The sequence below is a fragment of the Ornithorhynchus anatinus genome, chromosome 2 (genome assembly GCF_004115215.2).
Source record: "Ornithorhynchus anatinus isolate Pmale09 chromosome 2, mOrnAna1.pri.v4, whole genome shotgun sequence".
NCBI classification, from domain to species: domain Eukaryota; kingdom Metazoa; phylum Chordata; class Mammalia; order Monotremata; family Ornithorhynchidae; genus Ornithorhynchus; species Ornithorhynchus anatinus.
In genome coordinates, this window is record NC_041729.1 from 125,420,284 (window position 1) to 125,438,676 (window position 18,393).

At 39.0% G+C, this 18,393-nt stretch overlaps 1 non-coding gene across 1 annotated transcript; it reads right to left on the reverse strand.

The window, feature by feature from the left end:
* Positions 1–17,357: 17,357 nt before the first annotated feature.
* On the reverse strand, positions 17,358–17,480 carry MIR1399 (microRNA mir-1399). The gene has a single exon (NR_034866.1). It is a non-coding gene; the product is annotated as a microRNA mir-1399 (primary transcript).
* Positions 17,481–18,393: the final 913 nt, after the last annotated feature.

The following is an 18,393-nucleotide window of genomic DNA, read 5'->3' on the forward strand; positions in this document are numbered from 1 at the left end:
CTACTAATCCTATCCCACCTTGGCTACCTGTATCTGCTTCCTCTCTGACCTCATGGCCTTCTGTCTCTCCCCACTCCAATTCATACTTCATTCTGTATTATGAATCATTTTTCAACAAAAACATTCACTTCAAGTCTCCCCACTCCTCAAGAATCTTCTTTGACTGCCCATCCACCTCTACAACAAACAGAAACTCCTTACCATCTACTTTAAAGCATTCAAGCAGCTCAAAACATCCTACCTCACTGATTTCCTACTACAACCCAGTCCTCACACTCGACTCCAATACTCACTGTGCCCTGATCTCATCTAACTTACCACTGACCCCTTTCCAACATCCCCCCCTAGCCTGAAACTACATCCCCTTCCATATACACCAGACCACCACTCTCCCCAGTTTCAAAGCATTATTAAGGTCACATTTTTTCCAAGAGGCCTTTCTCAATTAAGCCCTATTTTCCCCAGCTCACCTTCCCTTCTGCATCATCTGTGCACTTGGATCTTGACCTTTGGACAGTTGATAGTTACTCCACCCCTAACCCCAAAGCAGTTAAAAGTATATTTTCAAATTAAATATTATAAATTACTTTTTTATTAATATTAATATCTGTCTCCCTCTTTAGACTGTAAGCTTGCTATGGGCAGGGAATATGTCTGCTAATTCTGTTGTGTTCTCTCAAGTGCTTATTACGGTGCTCTGCACATAGTAAGCCCTCAGTAAATATCATTGATTGAGATTGATTGGCTGTGAATGGAGAATAGAAAGGGATGCAGAATATGGGGACCCACACAGTTAAGTTTGGGAGGCAAGGGCAAGCTGGTGACAGAGACCAAAAAGATGGAGGTAGGAGAACTAGGGGATGGCAGAATAAGTAAAACCAAGGTGTGATAATGTGTGCAGAAGAAGTGGGTGTTCCACAGTTCAGAATCAACTGAGATGTCAAGAAGAAATCAAAAGAAATAGAATTCATTGGATTTGTCAAATAAGAAGTCACTGATGACTTTGTAAAGTTCAGTTTCAGTGGAGTGGAGGAGGCAGGAGGCCTGATTACAAGGGGTCAAGAAGGAGCTGGGAGAAATAAAATTCAGGCAACAGGAATAAAGAATTCATTTGAGTAGTTAGACAGGAATGGTAGAAGGGGTATAGGGTAATAGCTATCTACTAGGGAAGGGAAGGCAATAGGGAAGGGAAAGTTTTTTTTCTTTATGGCATCTGTTAGACTCTTACCATATATGCTAGGCACTTCATTTTCATTGATTAAGGTCATTAGAGGCAAGAGAAAGGGAAGGTGGAAGTATTGGAGGCTTAAGGAAGGACATGAAAGTCACAGAGTATTGGCATGGACAGTGGGCATTCTTTTAGTAAAATATTAAATTACTGGCTATTACTGAGTTTGGAAATTCTATAACTCAGATACGATCAATTTGAGTTTGGCAGTTTTCCCAAGGATGTATGCAGATTTCCTCTGAGCCTTGGTGAAGTCTTTTAAAATCTTATTTCTTCTCAATGACTTCTGCTTATTAGGGATTTTTACACTAACCATGAGAAAATTATTAAGATCGCCTCACCTATTCCACCTATTCTCTACCGACTCATTCTGAGGCATGCCTCACTATGTTTGAAAGGCATCCTTGCCAAATCTATTGTCTCCCTCAGCCTTAGGCCTCTGCAAGTAGAATTAGCAATTGGCAAACTGGCTTAGCTTAGAGGGATAATGGGGTATTTACTGGGGCCAAGAGTTCTCTCAGAGAAGCTGGAAAGCAATCATGTTTGGTCATTCTATGCCCACAGGGTAAGGGATTAGGCATTGGCTACCTTAGAAAGAGTTGGGGGTGGAATCTCTAGGAAGCTTGCATTAAAACAAGAAGCAGGGAGAAGAGAAATAGAGGAGTGAGAGAAGCATAGAGGAAAAGGGAGAAGAGAAAAAAGACAAAAAGAGGACAGAGAGAGGAAGAGAGGAAGAGAAAGAGGAAAGATATAGAGAGTTAGGTGAGGGGGGAAAAAAAGATGGAGGTAATTCTTCTCAGTCCTGAAAGAATGAAAGTGCAGGAGAAATAAAGAGATGCAACAATAAAATATACCCTCAGAGAAAAAAATGAGACATTCATTCACTACTCAGAAACTTCTGGATTTCCTGATTGTAAACTCAGTTATGTGTACACGGCTGTCTTTTCTTCTCTGGACTTTTTCTCCTACTTTTTACTTTACTTATCTGCTTTGTAACCTTGGGCAAGTCACTTTACTTCTCTGTGCCTTAGTTACTTCATCTGTAAAATGGGTATTGAGACTGTGAGTCCCAGATTTCCTTGTATGCAACCCAATGCTTAGTACAATGCCTGGCACATGGTAAGCACATAATAAATACCATAATTATTATTTCTCTCTATTTTCAACAGCCTTCTCTCAAGAGATACTACTTTTATGATTACCTGATGGCTAAGTTGTTGCCCAAGATGCAGGCCACATTTCTCATAAATATTGATTATATTAATAATAATGAATATAATTTAAATAATAGCAACAATAACAATGGTATTTGTTAAGCAAATGCTGTAATAAGTGCTGGGATAGATACAAAATAATCAAAAACAAATATAAAATAATCAAAATACAACATAAGTCAGATGTAATACCTATCTCACATAGGTTTTGCATTCTAAGAGGGCTGGAGATGGGCAAATAATAATAATAATATTTGTTGAGCACTTACTATATGCCAGCCCTGTTCTCAGCGAACCAATATTAGATAGAAGATGACTCGGTTTGATACAGCCTCAGTCCCATATAAGACTCAGAGTCTAAATAGGAGGGAGAACAAGTATTGAGTTAGCATTTCACAGATGACAAAACAGAGACAAATAGAAATTAAGTGACTTGTTGAAGGTCACACAGCAGGCCCATGCTCTTTCCACTAGGCCACACTTCTCTGAATCCATATAGGGTCAAGAGAGAGTTTTCCAAATCCATTTCACAGTTTCCTAAAGGTACCCAAAGGCCAAGGGTGAGGCTTTTGAGCTTCGTTAGAAAAATCTGACCTGGATTGAATGAGTACATTCCAGAGTAGTTATCAATAAATCAGTGTCCATTAGAGAAACACAAGAAATTAGGTTTTCATATTTTATATTTATTTTCATATTTTGGAACAGAGAGCATGGCTTTATAGAGAGCTGTAATGTGGATGATTCTGAACACTAGATTTGACATTTCAAATGATTTTGGTAAATTGAACAAGTGGTCACAACAAATAGTGAATAAGGAACAGATAAGCCTCCAGATATCCAAACAGGCCAGCTATCCAAAAAGTTTTACCTCTTCACAGGTCAATTATTTTTTGTCTGACCTGCTTAGAGGAAAAAATAAAAGAAGTAGTAATAGCAGTAGTAGTAGTAATAGTATTTATTGAGCACTGCCCACGGTAAGTAAATACTGTTATTATCAAGTGCCATCAAGTCATTCCCAATTCATAGCGACTCTATGGATATATTTTTCCAGACTGTTCTATCTTCTGCCATAATCTATAACCTTTGTATTGGTTCTAAATGCTCATGAAAGAACAATATAATGTGATCCCTGCCCATAAGAAGCTCACAATCTACAGAGGGGACAGATACTAAAATAAATAACAGAAAGTATAAATTATAATGTAAAAGCATAATTATATAGTCCTTTGGGACTGGGGTGAATATCAAAGTGCTTAAGGAATACACAGTCAAATGCATAGGTGACATAAGGGAAATGAGGACTTAGGGAGGAATTGTGACTCTAGAAAGGTTTTTAAGGTGGAGAGGGTGGTAGACTGTCAGATATGAAAGGGAAGGGCATTATTCTTTTATTATTACTATTATTATTATTGTTACTACGTATTTGTTAAGCACTTACTATGTACCATGTACTGTTCTAAGCACTGGGGTAGATACAAGTTAATCAGGTTGGAGTCAGTCACAGTTTCACAATGAACTTGCAGTGTCAGGGGATAGGGGAACATGTATTGAAATCCCCATTTTACAGGTGAGGAAATTGAGGCACAAGCACAGGCACAAATGACTTGCCCCAGCTCAAACAGCAGAAGAGTGGCAGACCTAAGATTAGAATTCAGGTCCTCTGACTACCAGCACATGATCGTTCCACTAGACCATACTTCTTCTCACCTGAGTTCCAGGTATGGTGGAGTATGTGGGAAAGGGGTTTGCATCAGATGTTGTTGAATCACTCTCATCAACAATGTACTGGGGGTTCCTGGAAGAGAAATCCCAAAAAGGGAAAGAACCTGATCCCTGTGCTTTTTCCATGATGGATTGGCAGATTTTACTCCACAAAATGTTAATCAAGTGAAGATTAACTGTCTTCTAACAAGATCTTTATGAAGACCAGCTCATTATCAGGGTAGGAGGAACTTCAGGTTGGGACAGCAGCATAATGCCAAACTGAAAGAATTTTGAAATAAACCTTTCATTTGAAAACAAGTAACTGTCAGTTACCTCTCTAAAACAATGTTATCTCTAAGTTACTTTCCAGATACAGTTTTAAACTCCTTACTATTGGTTTCAAGTTTTTCCACCAGCTTACAGTAACATTCCTAGCCACTTCAGTAATACTCTTTATCTATTAATTTATCTATCTATTAATTCCACAGAAGCAAGCTTGCTTATTGTCTTTCTCCGACTAGTCCTTCCATCCCAGACTCTATTATTCTCAGATTACTCCACATTAATGGAGTAATCTTTAATGCTTTCATCCATTATTTTGCCTCTCTCTGGACGATGCCATGTCTTCCTTTATTTTGGGCCACTAAGGCCTAGTATAGTGCTCTGCACAGGAATTCCATATTAATTCATGATATAAATACTCTGTACCTAGTCTAAATCCACCTCATCCCAGAAATCCTCCTCTACCACCAAATCCATAACTACAACCTTCTGTCAATGATGCAAATATACCTATATTTTATTGTCTAGAAGTCATTTCTTTTTAAGGTAGGTGCATTCCAAAAAAAATTGACATAAAGTAAACCAGTGAAAAGTGAACCTAGGTTGACATAACCTGCTTTTCCCAAGTTGCAAATTCTGGCTCCTAGATTGCTGCTTTATCCTGTGGAAAGCTGTCTTCCATTTACAAGCACACACAAATTCATGTGTGCAAACACATAAACATACACTTCTGTCCTGGACTGACCATTTGACATCTTGGCTTTTCTGGGAGAGAGAAAGGGAATTGCCTGGGCAGCTGGAAAGAAAATGGTTCTAGTAGAGCAGCAATTGCAGTGAAAGCTGTCTGGACCATGGTTAATGACCATGGGAAGCTGCTCCAGGGCAGTGATTGAGGCAGTTAAAATCACCCAGAGGCAGAGGAGTATAATTCTGGATATTGGCAATGGCAGCAGAAGTCATCCAGGTGCAAAACGTGGTGGGTGGACAAAGGAAAAGGTTTCCAAGAACACAAACAATATACCGATGAATTGCTATTAAGATCTGATTCCTTTTCTGGCCAAAAGTTCATCATTAAATCCATATAAATAGGATTCATGCACCATGAGGAAGGAAAAGCTGTTTTAAATTTATTTTATACAAATGTCCTTTGAAAACATGAATATTTTTGTGCATTGCTGAAAAGATCATTTTGGGATTCGGCCATATTGTACTTATGAAAGGTTGTCCCTTACGATGTGCACTGTAGTGCTTAATGTTTGCAGCACCTGACATTGTTTTCTCTTTTGTCTTCCTGTCTTTCTGTTATAAGCTTTTGCTCAAACATAGTCATTCTTATCTTGATGGAAATGTGCCATCTTCTGCAGTTGACTCTCATTTTCATCTGGGATGCAGTATTGTCTGCGGATTTATTTGCAGTATCTTTATAAACACTTCCACTGCACTCCTTGCTTGTGGGTTCACAATGTCAGCTGTCAACACAGCAACAGTTTGGGTAACTCCTCCTCTGGGACAGCTGTGTTTATGGTGAAAATAACTTCATTGTTCATGATCATACCTTGTCACTTTCTAATCATCTTTAATAAAATGAGTATCTTAAAAAGAATATTTAGAACCAGTGTTTTGTCTCACTTTGTATTGGACAGACACACATTTTGTCTTGCCCAGTTGATTGCAAATTCTCAGTCTATATCTTACAATTTATACTTCCTTTTTAACACCTTATAGTGCTATGTTTAGAGCCCTCACTAACTATTGTTGGCAATGAAGTTACGGGACACAAGCTGGTTGTATTTGGAATTTGTAATTAAAATCCATTGACATTAAATATAAAGTTTGGAAATGGATTAGTTCACTTTTACCGAATAATTCCATCAGATTAGGAGAAATCATCTTCTTGAGGCCTCTGCCTGCTTACATAGTAGTAGCAGTAATAGTGTATAAGTGCATACTGAAGGTCTTCACTCTACTGTACTTCACTGCAGACTAAAAGTAATTCTTAGGGTAGTCATAGGACCATTTAAAAAATGAATTTGTTTTTTAAAGCTGTTATTTTTGGCTATTTTTTTGGTATCAGAGTTAATATTTGTTTAAGCAGGAGACCCTTGTCAGTATATACCACAAAGATATATTACTAACATAATTTCAGGGTTTTATGCATTTCACATTCAAAAGGAAAATTCTGTTTTTCATACTTATTTTCCTTTGTTCTGTTTTATGAAATCAAAGTGCCTATACTTTATGCTAGGACTAAGGAAAATCTAGCAAAGCCAAGGACACTTATTTAAATTGCTTCATGGCCCATTTGGTGAGTTACAGTGATGGAAATTCAAGGTAGAAAATACATTTCCTCTACTTGGCAATTTACACTTTTAGTAATATTTTCAATTATAGACCTTAAATAAACATTTAATTGCTAGGTAATGGAGGTGGCTACTGTTAATCAATTGAGCATGAATCATTGTTTTAGTTTTTTCATCAAATGATTTCATAATATCACTTTTCTTATCATCAATGTTATACATATCCTTTTCTCTAACATCTACATGCACTTGATAATCACTTTGACATTAGTGTCACAGCAACATTTATCATTTCAAAACAGAATGAGTCATATGATTTATTATTCCCTATTTATTTCTACTTATTTGGGATGTATATATTTTAAGGACATTCCTATGCATTTACCTTAATTAAGCTGGTTTGGGTAATAGTTAAAATTAACAGTCCAAATTAGTTAATGTTTCTCAGAACAGAATACCAATTAGCTCAGACTTAATCCCAGGAACTGATAATTTTGATCATTGTAGAATTGCAAAATCAGTTTACTACCCATGTGAATTTAGTTGTGTAGAAAATATTTTTTTCTTTTCAAAATACCTATTTTTGACTGCTTTATGTGTACTTTCTATATCCCTGTAATAATGCCTATACCTCTATCCTGGAATGTCCTCCCTCCTCACATCTGCCAAACTGTCTTTCCCTCTTCAAAGCCCTACTGAGAACTCATCTCCACCAGGAGGCCTTCCCAGATTGAGCACCCCCTTTCCCTCTGCTTCTCTTCCCCTTCCCCCACCCTCTGTTCTTTCTCCTTCCCCTCCCCTCAGTATTGTGCTCACTTGTATATATTATTTATTAACCTATGTATTTTGTTAATGAGGTGTATATCTCCTTGATTTTATTAATCTTGATGATGTTCACCTTGATGTTTTTGTTTTGTTCTGTTTTGCTTTGCTGTCTGTCTCCCCCATTTAGACTGTGAGCCCGTCACTGGGCAGGGATTGTCTCTATCTGTTGCCAAATTGAACATTCCAAGTGCTTAGTACAGTGCTCTGCACATAGTAAGCACTCAATAAATACTATTGAATGAATGAATGAATGAATGAATGAATGAATAATGAGAGGATAGACTATTATGAAGAGGTAGATAGTAGAGGCAGAAAAGACACTAAAAGCTAGTTGTTTTGATACATTGTATTTCACAGGATCATTTATTAATACACTGTGTCATATATATGTGCTTTCAGTGTGCTTTTTGGCTGGAACACAACTGTGGAATCAGGAATTATTCTTCTGACTACAAAACTGTTTGGACTTTAGAATCTTGCATTTGATCCTAATGATGGGGAATTTTACTAAAAAAATTCCTCCACTCATCTAACATTTCCTTTTATTATCCATAGGTCCACATTCTGCAAAATCTGCTGATTTCTTCAATCTGAATAACCCTATATGTGACTAGGTCATTTTTTAAATTATTTTTTGTCTGTCTTTCCACCTTAATGCTTCAGGTTTCTTTAGCTTGATTGCCTCAGACAGCATACATCTTCTTATCCCATCATTTGGACAAAAGTTGTAGGTACAAATTTTATCTCTTTATTGCTATATTGTACTTTCCAAGGGCTTAGTACAGTGATTTGCACACAGTAAACTCCGAATAAATACGATTGAATGAATGAATAAATGACAAGCAAAGATGCTAACTTATTCCACTGAACAGATTTGTTCTGTATTCCTTGGGTGGTCCAGCTTTTCCAAAATGAGTGTATTCTTGGAAAATTTCATGTTAGGAAAACACATACTATAGACATCACCTATTCTGATGCTGCATACCCAAACACATGTACTCAAGAAGTTTCTTTGATAACATGGCATGCCAAGACAGAACAGGCTCATATTGTTGGAAGAATTCCCTAAATTTCCTAACAGCCAAAACACGTTCTAGTTAAAACATGAATTAATGTGAATTAATCAACATGTTCTAGATGGATGGTGCTTTCTGACACCTTTGCTTGTCACCAACGGCATCATGCCAAGCCAGTTTTCTCCATAACGATCCTGACTTTGCAGACTGGTATTTTAAAAGGTGTGGAGTGTGGGTCTACATGCTATAGCACCGGACAGTGGACTTTTTAATTTGCAGAGCATTTTTGCAAGGGTGGAGGTCACAAAAGCTTTCATTGCCAAGCTACCATTTGTAGATGATTGCACACTAGTGGCCAATATTATTCAGTACATACAATTGCTTATTGACTATTTTGTATGAGTTGTAAAATGCTTTGCTGTAATAATCATTCTGATAAAAACAGAAGTCATCCTTCTTTCAACAGAAACTTTAATACCACTGCTCCTGCTCTAATGGTATCCTTCAGTGATGGGCATCCTAAATCTATCATAAAATTATGTTTCTTGGGTAGTGGCTTTCCTAAAATGCTGTCTTGATGATGACATCCCCAATTGTCTGAGAGGGGCCAGTACAGGGTTTTATGATCATTTTAAACATGAGAAAGCTGAGCACAGAGAAGTTGAGTGGCTTGCCCAAAGTCACAGAGCAGTAAAATGGTGGAGTAGGGATTAGAACAGAGATCTCCTGAAGCCCAGCCCTGAGTTCTCTCCAAGAGGTCAGTCCAATTGCTGCCCTCCAGCCTGCAAATGCATGGCCCATGGTGTTCATCACAGCATTGTTATATAACTTTGAAGCAAGAACACTATATCGATGACATGTAAAACAAATTGACCATGTGTGCTGCCTGAGTTGCTTAACCTGCATAAAGTGGCAAGAAAGTACCCTGATCACTGAGATTTGGTCCCATTGCCAAGTCATTAAGGAAACAACAGTCAGTTTGAATCCAATGAATGCTTCTAATATATGCAGATGTGACACTTCTTTGTTCTGTATTTCTCAGGTGTCTAGTATAGTTTACTTTACCATGTGGATGTTCAATAAATGCCATTAATACTACCCCTACTACTGTTACTTTTTATGGTGGTATTGTCAAGCACTTACTATGACTTGGGCACTGAACCAAGTACTGAGGTAGTTACAAGATAATCAAAATGGTCACAGTCCATGTCCTAATGGGGCTCACAGTCTTAATCCAGAGTTTAGAACAGTGCTTGGCACATGTAAGCACTTAACAAATACCATAATTATTTTTATTATCATCATTTTACAGATGAGGTAACTGAGTTGCAGACAAGTTAGGTAACTTGCCCAAGGTTACAGAGAAGACAGGTGGTAAAGCTGGGATTAGGACCAAATACCTTCTGACTTCCAAGCCATGCCCTTTCCACTAGATTACACTGCTTCTCATGCTGTTGCTGAGCTTCTACTATTAATACTACTACTATTATTATTATTTTCAATCATATTTATTGAGTGCTTACTGCGTGCAAAACACTGTACTAAGTGTTTGATAGAGTAGAATATAACATCAAAATAGATTAATAAATTACATATATATATGGATATATACATATGTGCCATGGGGAAGGGAGGGAGGATGTTTGAAAGAGAAAGTATGAGTAGCGCAGACGGGAGTGAGAGAAGAAGAGAGGAGGGCTCAGTCAGGGAAAGCTTCCTGGAGAAGATGGGCCTTCAATAAGGCTTTGAAGTAGGGGAGAACAATTATCTGTCTGATAAGAGGAGGGAAGGTGCTCCAGGCCAGAAGTAGGATGCGGGGAGTAGTAGGCAATGAGATAGACAACATCGAGGTACAGTTAGAAGGTTAGCACCAGAGGAATGAAGTACACAGGCTGGGTCATAGGAGGAGAATAGTAAGGTGATGTAGGAGATGTTAAGGTGGTTAAGTGCTTTAAAGTCAATGGTGAGGAGGTTTTGCTTGATGTGGAAGTGGATGGGAAAACACTGGAGTTTCTTGGGGCCTGGAGAAACATGGTCTACACATTTTTGAAGGAAAATGATTGCAGCCAAATAGAGTATGGACTGGAGTGGAAAGAGGCAGAAAGCAGAGAAGTCAGCAAGGGGGCTGATACAATAATCAAGGCGGGATAAGATAAGTACTTGCATTAATGTGGTAGTAGTTTGGATGGAAAGAAAGGGGCAGATTTTGGAGATGTTCTGAAGGTAGAACTACAGGAATTTTAGTGATGGCTTGAATTTGTGGGTGGAACAAGAGAGAGGAATCAAAGAATGATAACAAGGTTATGGGCCTTTGAGACAGGAAGGATGGTAGGGTCATCAACAGTGTTGGGAAAGTTAGCAGGAGGACAGGGTATGGGAAGGAAGACAAAACGTTGTTTTACTACTACTAGTAGTAGTATCTGCTACTCCCTTTACTAAGTGGACAAAGGAAAAATACACAGTGATCTGGGGCAGGTCCTCTTGGTACCAAATCTGCAATTAATCTATTTAGTCATTTGAGGACAAGCACATTGCTACAGAAAAGGAAAAATGCACTAAGATAAAGACATTTTCTAGCCCTGCAGAACATCCAGTGCTGATCTTTGCATCTGAAGTCTTTGATTGGGCTCATGTCTCATTTCTTTCCCTCCCTGCACAACAGAACACAATGGAAATTAATCAGGGGTCATCCATCATTTTATGGGAGACTATCATTTGAGTGAAGCCACAGCTTCAGTCTTTTTCAATTTAGTCTACACTCTCATGGATGTGACAGCAGAACTGTCGAATTCTGGACTCCTGGGAAACACTTCCAACTTAGCAGGCTCTGTGCATCATCACAAGTCTGAGAAATGCCACTTTGGAGGCAAATACACGAGAAACAGTGCTATGGGCTGACAGCCTGATGAAAATGGTGGTTATAGACCAGTGTGACCAAGCTTTAGGAACTGAAGAACCACCAACCCAAATCATAATAGATCTGAGTGCCACAGGTAGGAAGGCACTCTTTTAACAAGAGATGGAATGGCTTCGTGGAGAGTGGTAAAGAGTAGAGTAGATATCCTGTCAATAGAGGATGGTGTTGAGCGGCAGTGGTGTTTAAGAGACTGGCAGGCAGCTTTCCAGGCTGGAAGCTTCACACCTCTCTAGGCTAGACTGCCATTTAAAGGGCTGCAGTAATGTCACACTTCAACCTGCAGTTGTTCAACCAACAGTAAAATAATAAGTAGCAACCAAATATGTCTGAACAGCCCAGCAAGTAAAGAGCTACATGTGGCTCACTAGCCACACTTCTGTTGTGGAACAAATCATGCTCTGAAATCCCTCTGCACAACCAAAGAGGCTACCAGGAACTTAAAGTCATCACTGAATTTGGCTACCTACCAAACATATTCAGTAGCTCCATAAAGCCAAAAACGATGAAAACTTTAATTGGGAAGGTCTGGGAGACTGACTAAGCTCATTAATGTCATACCAACCCAAGTGACTAAAAAGCTGTTGTGTTATCCATCTTATTTGACTTTGAGATCTGGAACTTCCTCAGAGGTCCCGGGCATATTTTTGAAATGTTTCACTAATGTCATTTATCAGCCATATGCAGTATCAAAGAGTACATGAGACTAGCAATGTTGAGCTCCTGGAACACTGTAATCGCACTAGCATTATGACAATGACTACTGTCTCAAAACAGGACAACAGATCAAACCAGTCAGTGGTATTTATTGAGTGCATACTATGTGCAGAACACTGTACTAAGTGCTCGGGAGAGTATAAAAAAACAAAGCTATTATTACTATTATTATGGTATTTGTTAAGCACTTACTATGTGCCAAGTACTTTTCTAAGCACTGGGGTAGATAGAGGGTAATCAGGTTGTCCCACGTGGGGCTTATAGTCTCAATCTCCATTTTACAGATGAGGTAATTGAGGCACAGAGAAGTTACTTGACTTGCCCGACAGGCACACAGCACACAGCAGACAGGTGGTAGAGCTGGGATTAGAACCCACGTCCTCTGTCTCCCAAGCCCGGGTTCTTTCCACGAAACCACACTGTTTTTCACATTCCTTGATTCCCTGCCAAAAAGGAGCTTAGAGTCTAGATGGAGGGACAGGTATTAGTACACATTAATAAATTGTGGATAAATGCTTTGGGCTTGAGGATGGGGTGAATATTAAGTGTTAAAGGGTATAGATCAAAGTGCATAGGTTATGCAGAAGGGAGAGGTAATAGAAGAAAAGAAGGCTTAATCAGGGAAAGTCTCTTGGAGGATATGTGATTTTAGGAGGATTCTGAAGGTAGCGAGAATGGGGGTTTGTTGTATAAGGAGGAAGACTGAGTTCTAGTTCAGAGGAAAGATGTGGATGAGGTGTTGGTGGCAAGATAGATGAGTGACTAATTGGCGCTGGAGGGGTGAATTGTATGGACTAGACTGTGGTAGAAAATCAGTGAGGTAAGATAATAGAGAGCAAGCTGATTTATCACTTTAAAGCCAATGGAAAGGAGTTTCTGTTTAATGTGGATAAGAATGAGCAATCACTATGTGTAGAGCACTGTACTAAGTCCTTGGGAGAGTATACTATAACAGAACTAGTAGGCACATTCCCTGATTTCCTGCCCAAAAGGAACTTCCGTTTTTGATGAGGGGGAGATGTGAAATGAAAGGATTTTTAAAAAAAGGTCTGGGAGACCAAAAAGAATATGGACTGAAGTGAAGAGAGGATTGAAGGCAGTATTTAGATCACCATAAAAGCAGTTGGGCTGAAGAGGACAGGATGGATTTTATTAATGTTTCTAAGGTAGAACTACAGGATTTGTTGACAAATTGAAAACATGGGTTGTATGAGAGAAATGATCTGAGAATTATGCCAAGATTGTGGGCATGTGAAATAGGGAAGATCATGGTACTATCTACACTAATGGGAAAAGCAAGGAAAAGGTAAGATTTCAGTGAGAAGATGAAGAGTTGTGTTTTGGACATACTAAGTTTAAGGTATTGATGGGACATCAAAATAGAAGGCAGTAGAAAATAGAGATTCTAGAGAGGAGAAAGATCAGGGCTGGAGATATAGATTTGAGAATGATCCATATGGAGGGAATAATAATAATAATGATAATAATGGCATTTGTTAATAATAATAATAATAATAATAATAATGATGGCATTTGTTAAGCACTTACTATGTGCAAAGCACTGTTCTAAGCACTGGAGAAGATACAAGGTGAGCAGGTTGTCCCACGTGGGGCTCACAGTCTTCATCCCCATTTTACAGATGAGGTAACTGAGGCACAGAGAAGTTAAGTGACTTGGCCAAAGTCACATAGCTGACAAGTGGCGGAGCCGAGATTTGAAACCATACCTCTGATTCCCAAGCCTGGGCTTCTTCCACTGAGCCATGCTGCTCCCAAGCACTGACTATGTGCAAAGCCATGTTCTAAGCGCTGGGGTAGATGCAAGTGCTTAGGATACATGCTGCTTAGGAGAAGCAGTGTAGCTCAGTGGCAAGAGCTTGGGCTTGGAAGTCAGAGGTCATAGGTTCTAATTCCGGCCCTGCCACTTGTCAGCTGTGTGACCTTGGGCAAGTCACTTCACTTCTCTGGGCCTCAGTGAACTCATCTGTCAAATGGAGATGAAGACTGTGAGCCCCCTGTAGGATAATCTGATCACCTTGTATCCCCCCCCAGTGCTTAGAACAGTGTTTTGCACATAGTAAGCGCTTAACAAATGCCATCATTATTATGCAAGGTAATCAGGTTGTCCCAAGTGGTGCTCACAGTCTTAATCCCCATTTGACAGATGAGGTAACTGAGACACAGAGAATAATAATGTTGGTATTTGTTAAGCGCTTACTATGTGCCGAGCACTGTTCTAAGCGCTGGGGTAGACACAGGGGAATCAGGTTGTCCCACGTGGGGCTCACAGTCTTAATCCCCATTTTACAGATGAGGGAACTGAGGCACCGAGAAGTTAAGTGACTTGCCCAAAGTCACACAGCTGGCAAGTGGCAGAGCTGGGGTTCGAACCCAGTAAAGTGACTTGCCCAAAGTCACACAGCTGAGAAGAGGCAGAAGGGGGAGCACTTGTGTATATTTGTATATATTATTTATTACTCTATTTTATTAATGATATGTCTATATCTATGATTCTATTTATTTTGATGGTATTGATGCCTGACTACTTGTTTTGTTTTGTTGTATGTCTCCCCTTGAGCCCGTTGTTGGGAAGGGATTGTCTCTTTCTGTTGCCGAATTGTACATTCCAAATGCTTAGTACTGTGCTCTGCACACAGTAAGCACTCAATAAATACAATTGATTACATGAATGAATTAGAACCCACGACCTCAGACTTCCAAGCATGTTCTCTTTCCACTCATCTACCCTGCTTCTAGTTGCAACTGTGTAGTAGTTGAAGCCATAGGAACAAATGTGTAGATGAGGAAAGTTTTCTCCTAGTACTTGTCTTGAGTGCCTGAGAGTAGGAGAAGGTGAATTCCCAGAGATGGGCTCTTGACAGTATCCACCCCAGTGCTTAGTGCAGTGCCTGGCATATTGTAAGCACTTAACAAATGCTCTCATTTTTAGTATTAATGACTTGTCCAAAGTCATACAGGAGGAAAGTGACAAAGCAGGAAGTAGAATCCAGATCTGCTTACTTTTTCTCCTGCGTCTTTTCCACTAGGCCATTATGCTTCTCTAAGTGTGAGTGGGGAGTTTCGAATTGCACTTTGATAGTCTCCTCACCCCAGTCCCACTGAAGCAGTGTTGCTCAGTGGAAAGAGCATGGGCTTGGGAGTCAGAGGTCATGGGTTCAAATCCCCGCTCTGCCACTTGTCAGCTGTGTGATCTCGGGCAAGTCACTTAACTTCTCTGTGCCTCAGTTACCTCATCTGTAAAATGGGGATTAAGACTGTGAGCCTCACATGGGACAACCTGATTACCCTGTAGCTACCCCAACACTTAGAACAGTGCTCTGTACATAGTAAGCACTTAATAACATTATTATTATTATGCATATAGCCTTATACTCTATTTTTTCTCTGGTAATGTATTTCAATGTCTGTTTCCCCAACTATACTTTAAGGTCCTTGAGGACAGGAATCATATCTACCAACTCTATGTATTCTACTATCCTAAGTGCTTAGTAGAATACTTGGATCAAAGTAAGTCCTCAGTGGATACCATTGGTTGATTCTGGAATTTTTTCCCCTGTATGTGAGGAGTTAGCTTGTCTTGGACTGCCAAATATCTTTTATATAACATTATATGTACTTTTTTATTTTTTCCAACAGATAGTGCAAGAATAAAGAAATACTCTAAGAAATCAAATTAAAGATCTGTTAGGCTAGTAATTCTAAATATAACCTTACCTTTAAGGAATATGTTCAGTATAGATTTCTAGATGGTATAAAAGAGAATGGAATTGTGTTAGGGATATGGGGAATTGAGATTCACGAAAATGATGGAGTGGTTTTTTTTTAGCCTTCATCTGTAGCTTTTAGGAGTTATATATTCACACAACAATAAATGGGAAATATTTTAAAACATTTAATATTGGTGTTCTTTTTATTACTTTTGCTTCCTTTTGTACATATTTCTTTCCTACATATGCAAGGAGTATCTCTATTATGGGCAGGGAATATGACTGTTTATTGGTACATTTACTCTCCCAAGCACTTAGTAAAGTACTCTGCACAATCCAGTGGTTGCCTATAACCTCCGCTCCAAACAAAAACTCCTCACTCTAGGCTTCAAAGCTCTACATCACCTTGCCCCTTCCTACCTCTCCTCCCTTCTCTCTTTCTACCACCCACCCCGCACGCTCCGCTCCTCTGCCGCCCACCTCCTCACCGTCCCTCGGACTCGCCTATCCCGCCGTCGACCCCTGGGCCACGTCCTCCCGCGGTCCTGGAACGCCCTCCCTCCTCACCTCCGCCAAACTGATTCTCTTCCCCTCTTCAAAACCCTACTTAAAACTCACCTCCTCCAAGAGGCCTTCCCAGACTGAGCTCCTCTTCTCCCTCTACTCCCTCTGCCACCCCCCCTTTACCTCTCCGCAGCTAAACCCTCTTTTTCCCCTTTTCCCTCTGCTCCTCCACCTCTCCCTTCCCATCCCCACAGCACTGTACTCGTCCGCTCAACTATATATATTTCAATTACCCTATTTATTTTGTTAATGAATTGTACATTGCCTTGATTCTATTTAGTTGCCGTTGTTTTTACGAGATGTTCTTCCCCTTGACTCTATTTATTGCCATTGTTCTTGTCTGTCCGTCTCCCCCGATTAGACTGTAAGCCCGTCAAACGGCAGGGACTGTCTCTATCTGTTGCCGACTTGTTCATTCCAAGCGCTTAGTACAGTGCTCTGCACATAGTAAGCGCTCAATAAATACTATTGAATGAATGAATGAATGAATGAAATAAGTGTTCAGTAAATACCATTGAATGAATGAATATTTTCATCAAAAGGTAATATTTACAGTTTCACATAACTTGCAGAGAAATGATGATGTATTTTTCTCATAACATGAACAAATCAAAGATACCACATAGTTTAAGATTAGAATATGAATGTTTTATTTTTTATTCATTTTAAAATTTTAATGGAATTCCATTTGGTGGTATTTGGCTTCAAAATGTATGTTATTTAACAGGTATAATTGTTAAATTATATCCACATTAACACTTAATTATCATATTTATAAACAGTTATTACGCTGTTCTACACTAAACCATGCCACTGCAACATCAGTATGCATGTATTGCTCTAAGGCAATGTAATTGTCATTAAAGGAAATCATTACAATTTAAATGAAATTGGGAGCTACTGGTTAGGGAAGGCTGTAGGGCATGCACAATACATACTAAACAAGGAACTGTAATTTCCCCAAATCACATCTATTCAGTAATTTCACATCACAGCACTATATCTATTTAGATAAGGGGAAAATAATTTCTTTTTTTTTATTTGCAATTGTCAAGGGCAGCATTTAACCAAGGACATGCAAGAGTCTGAAATGGAAGCAAATGCAGCTTTACAAAACCAAATCATTTCATTGGAATGGGGAAACTGTTTCAGGCATCTGGAAATCAGTCAGAGCCAGAGCAACGGCATGCTGGACAGTCATCCCTGCCTTGAGAAAGTGGTGAACCAGGAAGTCAAAGGTCAGAAGTTCTCAGTATAGCGCTCCACATAAAGTCTAGGTGGTAGATCAACTGCCCACAGGGAGGCAGCTGTTTCTCCTGCACAAGTATGATTTCGATTTATTCACTCCACTTCAATATGCTTCTCGTGCTGTCATAAAAATAAACAAACAGGCCATTCGCCTGCTTCGCGTTATTCAGAGGAAAGAACTCATTTTTGTGTCCACAATCATAAAAAAATTTAGCTTAGTGATTTGAGTTAATCACTCTGTCTCCTATTGAAATGCAGAGAGTTTAAACATCCCTGGACTCTTTTTTGGTTAGATAATTAATCAATGTTTTACACAACCTTAAACAGTTCTTCATTTTAAGTGAGTGACTCATGATGAAAACAAGGTTTTAATTTGTGTGGGTGTTTAGCATTTTCAGATTAATTAGTTGGAAACTGAGAATTAACCTTATTAATGTACAACTTAAAAGCAATCTATGAGGACTGACAGTAAAAATAATCAAGCCCATGCTAAGCCCAAGCATAGTTATGCTGCTGCACATTAACAGTGACATCTTTGATTCCTATTAAAAGATATAGCAAAATAAAAGAATAAGAATAAAGGAAAATAAAAAGTTTACATATTTAGAGTAATTATAATAGCATTTTATTGAAGGCATTCAAAAAATACTTAA